Below are 12,240 nucleotides of genomic sequence, written 5' to 3'. Positions count from 1 at the left end.
GAAGTGCACACTCCATCTCCTGACTCCTTCTTCTTACCTAGACTTGTCTTGAATGTGGGATGTTAAGGTTGCTGGGTATTCATAAAGACTTACAAAAGGATATTTAAACATAGATTTTTTTGAGGGAATTAGTTTCCAGATCTACTACTTGTTCCTAAAATTGACTGCCTGAGAAATCCTTTTCTACCTCCCTTTCCAATAATCTTTCTCCCATTTTACAAAACCTTGCTATGGTGATTTACACTTAGGCATGCATGTAACTCATTGGGAACTGAGAGACACTGTTATGACTGCCTTCATTTCCATCCACATAAACAAGACTTCTCCATGATTTTATTAAGAGATTCATTTTCAAAAGTTAACAAATGTCTTTCCTAACAATGACTTATCAAAAGTTATAATACCATGTTGCTTTGAACAATTCTGCGATCTATAAATCACAATAGTGTAAGCTACTCACAGTAACCAATAAGCCTAAAACTCAATGGTTTTAACACACACACAAACATATCATTGTCTGTGCAGATGAGAAGGTTCTCCTTGAGGACTCTGCACCCCCAGAAAGTAGATAACTGCTTCCATCTTTCATCTCTGCCATCTTGGATTTGTAATGTCCAATTGGGGGGGAGGGATAGGAAAGGAGGGAGGAGAGAGAGAGAAAGTACTCCCTGGTGGCGCAAGGAGTTAAGATGCAACCTATGAAGCTGTCCACAGCTTCTGAAGCACAAGTTCGATCCCAGGCCAGGGAAATACCCACGTGGGGAAACAGACCTCTCCTGATTCTCTCGCTACTCCCTCAGCAGTTTATTTCAGTAGATCTGCCTGCTCTGCTCCTCGCTCTCTCTGGTGAATCCTCTCACCCTCCCCACTTCTGACCTGTACCCCAGTTCTCTTTAAAAAAAGAGAGAGAGGGAAGGAGGGAGAGGGAGGGGAAAGAGAAAGAGAGAGAGAGAGAGAGAGAGAGAGAGAGAAGATTCAAGCCATGCTTCCTGTCCTTAGGACAGGAAACAATACATCATTTCAGCTCACACTCCCAATAGGAAGCCAAGACATATAAATTTCTGTACCTCCAAAAACAGAAAAGGATGTGGTGAACACAGCACTGTCTCTGCCCCATCCACTCCCAATAATAACTGTGATGACAACTCAATCCAGGTGAATATTTTTTAACATTTAAAGCCACAGGAAAGAAAGAAATTGATTCATTTAACTTTTATAGAGAAGCATAAAAAAGTAAATAAGTACACTTAAGCACAAAAATGTTTTTTACTAAGATAAAATTCTGAGAAGGGCTATAAATAAAATGTCAAGGGAAAACAAAAAGCTATAAAATCAGTGACTTATTAAGTGGTAATGGCAACTTCAGTTGCTAGTATTTACATTCCACTGCATGTGTTCTAACTAGTTAGGTAACAGTATCACTTTCAAAAGCCAATATTTACAACAGACTATAAATTATATGCTTTGCTACTCTTGAAGCTTTGGATGACTTTTTTTAACAATATAAAAATGAAGGTCAATATATTGTTTCTCAAGATTCCAATAGAAGATACTGAAAAAAATGTTGAAGCCCACTGCCTTATGTTGTCTTTTGGACAACATCCACCCAATTTTAATTCATTAGTAAAAATTAACAAGAAAAGGAGAAAAATATATTCCTATTGGGGCTGCTTTCACTGTTGTGGATTTGCAATTGGCATGGACTTAAGACACCAACTTCCCATCCTCCAGCACAGAAACATTGTAATTCTTGGCAGAGTTCACAGCTCAAGGTGTGACAAGTCACAAGTCCTCTGCCCTTGGCATTGGGGTCAAGCTACCCTAGGATTTAACTTCTACCCTGAAGTCAATGAATTCCTGTCTTGCTCATCAACTGGTCATATTGACCCAGTCTCCCAGCAAAATAAACACCCTGCCACTTTCCAGAAGACTCTAAAGCAGCCTGTCTTTTTGACTGTCAAAGATGGCAGTTTTAGACAGAGATCTAGCCCTCCTTCCTAAAAAGGGCCATTGACCTTTATTGCAAGTGAGACAGCTTATGGGAACAGTAAATGACTAACCTAGCTGCACCATAAACAGAGCTACCTTTGGCCTCTCAGTTCTCAGAAGGAGCTCTTGTAATAGCATTCCTCATAAAAAGCCTCCAAGCCATCTCCCAGTTGCAAACCTGTATAGAAGTACAGTGCGGGAGCTTACAAAATTGCTTGAAGAGGAGATTGTCTAAGGATAATGCTGACTGTTTAGCAGATGTTTCTTGACCAGAATTTGAGATCACTTTATTTTTATATTTGCTCTTTGGTAACTGGTATAAGTGACAACTGGCCATATAACTAGAAGCACAGAGTGGAGCTTTCATGAAAAGACCATGGAAATGACATCTGATTGGAGATTAAAAAGGAAACTACTCTCTGACATTAAAAGCCATCACAAAGAAAATTTTGTCAGGTTTCAAAAAATAACTAAATTGTCTGATATTTATTTTACCTTTTACAAGGTGAAGTGCTACAGAAACTAAGAGGAAAGATGTGATGAGTTTAAAAGACAAAAATTCAGTCATTTCCAAGCCAACATCCAGTTCTCCCCTTATTCTCTTATCTTCATCATGAAATTAATCATTAGCTCACAGGTTCTTTATTTCTTTATTGGTCCATCTTCCCACAAGACTATAAGCTCCATGAACATTGGCACGTGGCCCATTTCACCCAAAGCCATATTCCTAGGGCTCTGGACAGGGCCCAGCATGTTGTAGATTTTCAAGAAATGCTGTTGAGTAATAAAGAAGCTACCACCATCAGCAGGAGCATGGACACACAAGAGGCAGAAAACAAACCTTACAATATCAATAATGTTCATCCATGTATTTATGCAATAAAAAGGAGCTCAAATAATGTAATAAGGTTCGTGGAGAATTGCAGAATTTTTTTAATATTTTATTTTATATAATTCTTAAATCATTTTTCATTTTTGCACAATGTATGCATTTTCATTTTGGTTATATTCCCCATACAATTGCACCCCCCCCTTATTTTGACCCTAATCCTTCCTCTCCCCCCTCCACCACCCCACCCCCCAGCCGCAATGCATCTCTGGCCCATAGTTGCTTGTTGATTTTGATTTTTACTTTGTATTAATTAGTCTTTTTCCTGGTCCCTTATTTAGGTTTTCTAAATTCCTGCTATGAGTGAGACCATCCAGTATTTTTCTTTTTCTTTCTGACTTATTTCACTGAGCATGATCCCTTTCAGCTCCATCCATGTTGCTGCAAACTGGAATTGCAGAATCTTATGGAAAGAGCTGAGTTTCCCAGAGGAAGTAGGTAGGGTGGGCTCTGCTCTCCTGAGCTAGGCTGGGCAGGAGGGCACCATACACTTTGGGGCCCACAGTGGCAGGTTTGGTTCCACACTTATCACTTGCCAGGAGAAGGAGGGTTAGAGCAGAGACTATGATAGCCAGCAAATCAACATGACAAAAAAAATCTCTGAAATAGTTTTAGGAAGAAAATATGATTATTGGGTCAAAGACTACAAGAATATTAATTCCTCTTGATCCTCGTTTTTTGCAACACCTTAGAAGGTACAACTGCACTATTCTAATTTAACCCTCAATAGCTTAAGTATGCCATTTAATTTTTTTTAAAGATTTATTTATTTATGCATACAAGAGCCAGGGTACAGGTCAGAGATGTGGGGGGTGAGAGGATTCACCAGAGAGAGTGGAGAACAGAACAGGCAGATTGACTGTAGTACACTGCTGAGGGGAGCAGCGGGCGAGTCAAGAGAGGTCTGCTGCCCCATTAGGGTTGCTCATGGCCAGCCAGGGATCAAACTCATGCTGCAGAGGCTGCAGATTGCTTCATAGTGTGGTGCTTAACCCTTTGCACCACCAGAGAGGCCCCTCCATTTAATTTTTAACTGCTAGTTAATTTATACTAGTTTCCCCATGTATTAATAGAATAAGCTCATCTTCTGAGATGTATCTGTTTTCTTACTGATAAATATTTCCAGATTTAAAATCCCTGCTAGAAACCTTCCCACAATATAAGATTTAGAATCCCATGTTAGAAGACTTTCCACATAAGGAAAAATTGGGGAGACTACACCTTCCCTGAACTGCACTATCAACAATTCTTTATCCTTGCCAGGCCCACAAATGATGCAATGTTAGGCAAAAATGGACACTGCATGATATCCCCTAGGTGTCAAAGGATCAAGTCAGGGAAATGAAGAAGAGCACACCCACCCCAGTAATAGGTACTCACTCAGGGATCAGGGAGCACTCCCAGGATGACAACACTATCAAGATAATCTCCTGTCACCTGTGAATCTAGTGTGGGGACTGCATGAGATAGACATGATAAGAATAATCAGAATGCCAAGGTGGAGTTTGTATAGCAAGGATTAATTTCTATTTTTAAATAAAACAGTACATAACATTTAAGGTAATTTGGAGAAAATTGTATTATAGTTTGGCCAACATTACAGCTATTTTCAGTTTTGCATATTGCTTCCATTTCTTATAGTTAATATTTAGTTAGTTGCAATCATATTTTATATTGTTTCCCTCGGTTAACTTTCTATCACAAGCATATTTCCATGTTTGTACATAGCTTTTTTAATTATTATTTTTCATGGCTGCATGAAGGCCTTTTTATTAATTGTATCAATCTGTCTATCCTCACTGCCTGTGACAATGCTCAGTCTCAATGCTGAGAACCTACAAGGATGCTAAGATTTTAAGTACTGGGCCAGGATACCTCAATTCAAATACAAGTTCTTAACTTTCATGCCTTAGTTTTCTAGTCCATAAAATGGGGATGATGACAATTCCACTCTCACATTTTGTCAGTTTGAGTTAACTTGTATACAGACCTTAGAACAATGCAATGTAGTGAGAAATGGATACATGTGAGTTGTTATTCTTGATACATAAAGAATTTGGAGGCTTTACGTCATTTCTTGCTTTTGCTATTACACAATGACATCTCTATCTGTAAAATACTCTACTTAATTATTTCCTTAGATTAAATCCTTGGGATCAGATTGTTGGGTCAAAGACTTTATCACATGATTTACATTGTAAGAAAATGTCTTTAACCTCTGCCCTTGAAGAAAATTTGATGTTACAGGAAGGAATACTAATTGATATAAATGAGATGACAAAACAAAGAAACCATGGATTTATTTGACAACAACAACTACTTAGTAAAAAATTCATTTTTTACATGACAATATCCAACTGGCAATGAAGAAAAAAGTTACCACCCAAGTGATAACTGAATTAAACTCTATTTTTTCCCTTAGAATTTACCATTTTATAATTGCTTTTAATCCACTCCAAACCAACAGGCCAGACTTGTATTTGAACATGAAAACATTCACTTTTGCTAAAACATATTCTCATCCTTGCAGATTGGAAGATAGAAGCAGCCCTGCAGCGTCAGCTGTGGCCTGTAGCTCAGGAATGGACATGGCTTTGGTGGAGAACAGTGTGTTTAGCAGTTTAGGAGGGGTGGGGTCTCTGCCAGCTGAAATAACAATATCTCCACTGAATTCATGTTCAGACACCAATCATTGTCTTAAATGATCAAAATCTCGCCATAAGCTTCAAGGCTCTTCCCTCTTCTCTTTTGCCTCAGTATCTGGAGGAAGGGGCCACCTCTCCTCTTTGGATAAGCAGGATTAGTGGTTGCCAGGAAGTCAAACCTTGTAATTGGGGAAGTCTTCCCAGTCACTTGAGGTCCTTTTTGATAAAATCCCATAGAAACGGTTTTCTGGCTTTTGAAGATGGTCTACTCAACACCATTCTTAGCCTTACTCAGAAGTTAATAAGCTGCCTATTGTGTACAGATCTTTTCAAACTGATAGGCTCCAGATTCCCACAAGAAGGCTTATATTTCCATAAAGTCTGTAGAAGAAGCTGCTTTGCCCAATCAGGTTCCAATGCAGACTAATGAAACTGTCTTCCTTATATGGGGAAAAGCTCCCTGTCCCTTTAAGGCCAAGAGACTGGGCTGCAGACAGTCCCTAGGAAGTTTGCAGCCAGCCCCATCCTGTGTCTGGTCTTTGCATCTGTGCAGGTGAGTTTCCAAGCTTTCTCTCCCCCATTTGCCCTCTAGCATCACCCTGGTGGCATGGAGGCTGCAGATGCCCTTAGAGAGACCTAGAGAATTCCAGGGTCAGCAGAGATGTTATTGTTTGGAGAAGTTTAGCTGAAGGAAAAAACAAGGTTAGAAGGGAAATGTGCAGGAATGCAGCCTGGGAGGATGCTTCTAACTTCCAGTGGGGAGAAGAAAGGCATCAAGGTTACAGGAGGCCCTGAGTATTCCTGGACAGGGCAGAGGAAGCAAATTCAGCTGGGCAAAAGGGGCACTTTCTAGGGAAGAACCTGCAGGGCTAAGTTTAGTCTTCTGAGTTGTAGAACCTGGGCAACTGCAAGTTTAAACCAAACAGCTGGGAGAAAATAATTCTTCTGTCAGTGCTGAAGGCTTTGCGGGAGCTGGAGCTCCAGGGCTGACTGCAGATGGAAGTACATGGAACATTTGCAACGCATGGAAGCTGCAGACTTAACCCTTCGTGCAAGATGGCTGGTTAGCAGGTAGGGTTTGACTGCAGGGAGCATGAGTGTGGGTGGGGGCAACTGTAGGATTATTGAAGGAGCAGATCCAGTGAATAAAACTGTGATTGTGGTGTCCCCACAATACCTCCTGCAGAGAAGCGAGATTTTCCTAAGGTCAGAATTCATATGTCATGCACAAGCAAAAGACTAGATTAAGTCTCTTTAGCTGGTTACTGCTGTCATTTACTAATTCAGTTTCCTTGTTGCTTTTCACCCATGGCCTGGAGCTTTGTAAAATATTCATTTGAAATTAATGCTTAGAACTTTCTAACAGCTAACGATGTGCTTTCAGAAGAGCACATCTGTTGAAGGCTGAGCATAGTCAGGACTGGGATTTTATGGGTAGGATAAGAAGATTTGAGCATGGCATATGACAAGAAGCATTTGATGGCCATTCGAGAAAGTACCCAAAGCACTTTAATTAGTTCATTTATTAGTTTCAGCCAAAAAATAAATCTACACAAGAATTTAAAAAGAGAGCCAAATTATAGGATTTGGGGTATCTTCCTCCTTGTTGAGAATGGATCTTTCATCATTCAAAGGGAGGGGTTTCTCCACAGTTGTGTGAGGGAGGAGGGAGTGGGGAGAGCAAGTGCAGAAGCTGGATTAAAATTCCTTACATACTCCTTGCCTTTAAAAAATGTTCATTCATCTGAGTAGTCACTGAAGAATTCGTTTTATTATTAACTAGCAAGTGTTCAATCCACTTGCTTTCTAAAGACAGAGGCTCATGATGAAAGGTTTTGTTCTATCCACAGGGATTTTTAGTGCAAGGGTTCCTTTTCTCACTTCCAGTGGGTGGGCACGGGGGTGATTATTGCTTATGAAACAGAAAGATCTGTTGTTGACTCAAAATCACAAAAAAAATTTTACTTGGGCCTTTCTCATTCAGAAATGCTGATGTCCTGAGCAGAAAGGAAACTTGTGCCTTCGTAATTTGGAAGGGAGCAGAATGAGTGGGTATAATTTTGCTTCATTGGTTTCAGCTAACTCTAGAAACCAGTGTCAAATATACTGCTTTCAACTAGAAGTGCTGCCAAAGAAAACAAAATCCCATTCCCAAAGCTGGAAAGTCTCTAAAAGTAACATACTGTGATCTTTTATTAGTTGAATCAAGGTATTTAAAAGAAGAAAAAAGTGGCTTCCTGAATATTTTACACAGTGACCCTCAGTCAGATTTAGACTATACAGTAAGTGATTTGTTTTATCTGTGCCTCAGTTTCCTATGAAAGATCTGTGTCAAAACAGTGCAATAAAAATGCATTGTTGGGAGGGACTTTCCAATGAAGAGGAAAGATGAATTGGATCTGAAATTGAGCAGATTGAGGTTGGATTTCCAGTCCTGCCATTCACTCTGCAATCTTACCCAAGATATTCACCCCATCTGAACCTCAGTTTCCTTATTTGTAAAGAGAACAAATAGTAATTAACCATGTAATAATATTAGTGGAAACTAGAACCCAGTTAGACACCCTATAAATGCTATTTTTCTTTTTCTTAAAAAAAAATGAATAGCGTATTTTTAATAACTCTCATTTTTTTTTTCTTAAACTGTTGTGAAATTTTTGGACAGTATTTGATTTCTTCCCTCAGGTGCAGTCCCTGCAGCTCTCCCTCGACAGTCCCTTGTGCTCTTTCCTCCCCATTTGATCCCTACCCCTACCCCAACCCAGCTCCCCTCTTGGATGCCTCAGATCTGTGGTCAGCCAGCAAGTTTTGTCTTTTTCCTGACCCTTTGTTTGGTTTCTCTATATTCCACATATAGAACTATATTGTTCTTTGGGGCAGGAAATGAGTTTTGAGAGTGGAAGCCAGCTCCTTAGCACAACTTTACAATCAGAGTTAGTTTACCCCCAACTGCCTCTCCTCAATATCCTTCAAAATAGAATGCCCAACTCTCTGGAAACACATTCCTAATTATTAACCAGGCTCATTGTTCAGAAGTTTTAAAACAAATCCACTTCCACTAATTTTGTGTTCAGAGATATGAGGAATTGTTGGCTGTTTTCCTTTGACATAAAGTATTTTATATGCTTGAAGAACAGGAGTAAACCAGCTTAGAATCTCAATGAAGGTGGTCTATTCCAAAAGTAAGTTTTAAAGGAATTTGTAATTTCTACTTATTTATTGTATTGTTTTTCACCCCCTACCACCCACTAGAATCCCTCTATCCTTGCTCCACCACACTCTTCCCTTCTGGCAATTCCAGTTCTTTTGTCCACATCCACTGGCTTATTTTTATTTTCTTTTGTCCGTTCACCTGCTTTGTTTCCTTGTATGTGCTGCCATAGACAAAAATCACCTAATATTTTTCTTCTCCTTACCTATATCTGTTTTGCATAATTCCCTCATATTTCTTCCATTTTGCTGCACATAGCAAAATTTCATCTTTCCTTATAGTTATATAGTATTCCACTATGTATATCTTCTTTATCCAGTCATCTATCAGTGAGCACTGATAAATTGTTTCCATATCTTAGTTATTGTGAATATTGTTGCAATAAACATTGCTGTGAATATAATTCAAGTTGATAATTGCATATTTTAGATAGATACTTGGAAGTAGGATTGTTTTTGGAGGAAGGTTCACACTGTTTTCCAAACGGTTGTACCAATTTACATTCCCACCAACATTGTACAAGGGTTTCTTTTTCTGCACACCTTTGCCATCACCTACTGTTAACGGTATTTTTTATGTAAGCCGTTCTAGAAGATGTGAGATGACTCATTGTTGTTTTGATTTGTGTTTCCCTGTAAGAAGTAACGGTGAGCATTTTTTTCACGTGTCCATTGGCCATCTGAATGTCCTCTTTGGAAAAGTGTCTACTCAGATCACCTGCTAATTTTTAGTTGGGTTGTTTTTTTTTGTTTGTTTGTTTTTTGTTCTTGAGTTACATGAATTCTTTATATACTTTGGATATTAGCTCCTTACCAGAGATATGACATATAAATGTCTTATCCATTCTATGGGCTATCTTTGTAGTTTACTGATATTTTCTTTTGCCTTGCAGAGTTTTTTTTTTAACACAGTCCCAATTATTTATTTTGTATTTCTTTCCCTCACCATTTCGGTTAGAGAGTGATCCATTTTCATTGTTTTTTTTTTAAGTCTTTTTTTTAAAGATTTAGTTATTTGTAAAAGAACCGGAGTACAGGCCAGATGTGCGGGAGGGTGAGAGGATTCACGAGAGACAGAGCGGGGAACAGAACAGGCAGACTGATGAAATACACTGCTGAGGGGAGCAGCGGGAGAGACAGGAGAGGTCTGCTGCGCCATGTGGGATCCTCTCTGGCCAGCCAGGATCGACCCGCTCTGCAGAGACTACCGACAGCTTCACAGCCTGCGCTCAAGTGCCTGCGCCACCAGGGGAAGCCCTCCATTTTCATTCTTTTGCATGTGGCTGTCCCGTTTCTCGAACACCACTTGCTGAAGTAATTCTCCTTTCTCTATTGTATGGTCATGGCTCCTTTGTCATCGGTTAAATATTGATATATGTGTGGGTTTAGTTCTGGTGTCCCCATTCTAGTAAGTTGAGCATTGTTTCTGTTTTTTTCAATTATCATGCTGTTTTAATTATTGTCAGTTTGACAATATAGTTTGTCAGTTTCAATATAGTTTGAAATCTGCTAACAAGATATCTCCATGTTTCTTCTTTTTTCCTCAAGGTTATTTTAACTATATTGGGTCTCGGTGGCTATATATAAATTTTAGTATTTTTGTTCCATTTCCTTAAAAAAATCATAGGATTTCAATAGGGATTGCTTTGAATCTGTATTTTGCTTTTCTAAGATGGTCATTTTGACTATATTGATTCCTCTCGTCCATGAACATGGAATATTTTTCCATTTCTTTGTGTCTTGTTGTGTATCTTGTACCAGTGTCTTACAGTTTTTGTCATATAGGTCTTCACCTCTTTTGTTAAATTTATTCTTAGGTATTTAATTCCTTTCGATGGGATTGTAAATGGGATTGTTTTCTTAATTTCTTTTTCTTCTTAGTCACAGGTAGGTAGTTTTGAGACAAGAGCTCAAGAGCTGCCTAATAGTTGTTGTTTTGTTTTGTTTTTTAGTGGAGTCTTTAGTGTTTTCTATATGTACATATTATCGTATCATCTGCAAATAATGATAGTTTTACTTCTTCTTTCCAATCTGGATTCCTTTTATTTTCTTGCTATTGACTACTTGTCCTCTTTGTTATTCTTCTATCCTTTATGTTGTGGCAAATGGCTGTCTATGGGAGGACCACCCATGGGTGAGGGTGGGGGTGCTGATGGGGCATTAACTTTGGGGTCACCAGGTCTTTGCCTTTCTGATGAGTCTTCAGGAGAGCTGGCATTCTTCTGCCCTGACCGCACCACTTCTGTTCTGTCACAGGCTCCCCAAACTAGAGAGGCAATGCATGAGAATTTCTGGAAATTTTGTTAACTGCAGAACACTGGACCATTGTGTAGGTATTGCCTAGGGTCTGAGGCTTGCAATTTATAACAAGTCTCCAGGTGGCTGAGAGCTACATTTTGAGAACTACTCTTCCCACTAGTAACTCATCTGATCTTCCCACCTTCCCATGAATACCTCCTCCATTCATGGGTGTGAGAGAGAGGTTCTCCTCACTGCTGTTACATGTTGCCATTTATTGAATTCTAATTGTAACAAGCATGGGGCTAACCACATTATGTATAATATATTATTTGTCATTTTCCCAACAGCCATACAAGTTTGGTGTCACACAACAGAGTGAGCGAGATCTCACAAGTGAAGAGCGGATGTGGTGCCCAAACCCAGCTTTATCTGGGAAGAGCTGTTCTTTCCACAACTCCATGGTTGGCAGATAGATTTTTGATTGCACCCCAACTCCAACCATGGTAGTGGCTGCCTGGAGTACTGGGTTGAGGATCCCCAGGGACTAGAGCCCTGCAGTGTGTCTTCAGGTCATGCAGAGAGGCTGGGCCACGTGCTGGCCTCCTCACTGTGGGCTCTGCCTCATGCCGGGGTCAATTTTGTTAGCTACCAGAATAAGTCAAAGGTTGGGTATTCAAATATCCTGGTAATTGTTCCCACCAGGCACAATCAAATGCTTTTGCTTTTCCCTCTATATATATGAAGGTTGAATCTAAGCTTTTGAACCTAGATTTTAGGAGGTACAACACCTGTAAAGTAAACGGAAATGTAACTGGTATATGGGTAGATGAGACCACCTCCGACCTCCAGATGGGGGGGCAAGAGAACCATAGTAATTGTAGTCTTCACTTGCTGTGTGCCTTTCAGTGTGACCTCACCAGTGGATTGCTAACACAGAAGTTGTCTGCCATGACTTCATAGGAGATAATGACATTTCTATGTTTGTATGTGATTTGTTATTTTTGATGTCTCAGTGCCGTGTCCGCAAAATGAGTATGATAATGCTTTTCTGCTTCTTCCTAACATTTATTCTGTATGTGATTAAAGGACATATAACTTGATGGTATATATTTTATTTGATCAACAATATTTATAAAAATGTATCCCGGGCCTCCCCTGGTGGCGCAGCGGTTGAGCGCTGGGCTGCGAAGCTGCCCGCAGCCTCTGCAGCACCAGTTCAATCCCCAGCCACCGGCGAGGGTCCCACGTGTTGCAGCAGACCTCTCC

At 39.8% G+C, this 12,240-nt stretch overlaps 1 protein-coding gene across 5 annotated transcripts in view; it reads left to right on the top strand.

The window, feature by feature from the left end:
* Positions 1-12,240, top strand: part of LOC119257877 (IQCJ-SCHIP1 readthrough transcript protein) — a 657,554-nt gene that overhangs the window by 508,982 nt on the left and 136,332 nt on the right. Inside the window, exons 1-2 of one of the 5 annotated variants that reach the window (XM_054700972.1) lie at positions 6,038-6,076; positions 6,476-6,594. The exons of 2 other annotated variants lie outside the window; for them this stretch is intronic. The gene's annotated coding sequence lies outside the window, so the exon portion shown is untranslated. Of the gene's footprint in view, positions 1-6,037; positions 6,077-6,475; positions 6,595-8,667; positions 8,706-12,240 lie in introns of those variants that run through there. 2 more of the 5 variants (XM_054700976.1, XM_054700973.1) reach the window with 2 other exon arrangements.

The sequence above is a fragment of the Talpa occidentalis genome, unplaced genomic scaffold, assembly GCF_014898055.3.
Source record: "Talpa occidentalis isolate TD23 unplaced genomic scaffold, MPIMG_talOcc4v2.1 talOcc4.4, whole genome shotgun sequence".
Classification (NCBI taxonomy): domain Eukaryota; kingdom Metazoa; phylum Chordata; class Mammalia; order Eulipotyphla; family Talpidae; genus Talpa; species Talpa occidentalis.
Note: the sequence above shows the minus strand (reverse complement) of the source record. Positions and strands in the feature narration are given on the sequence as shown.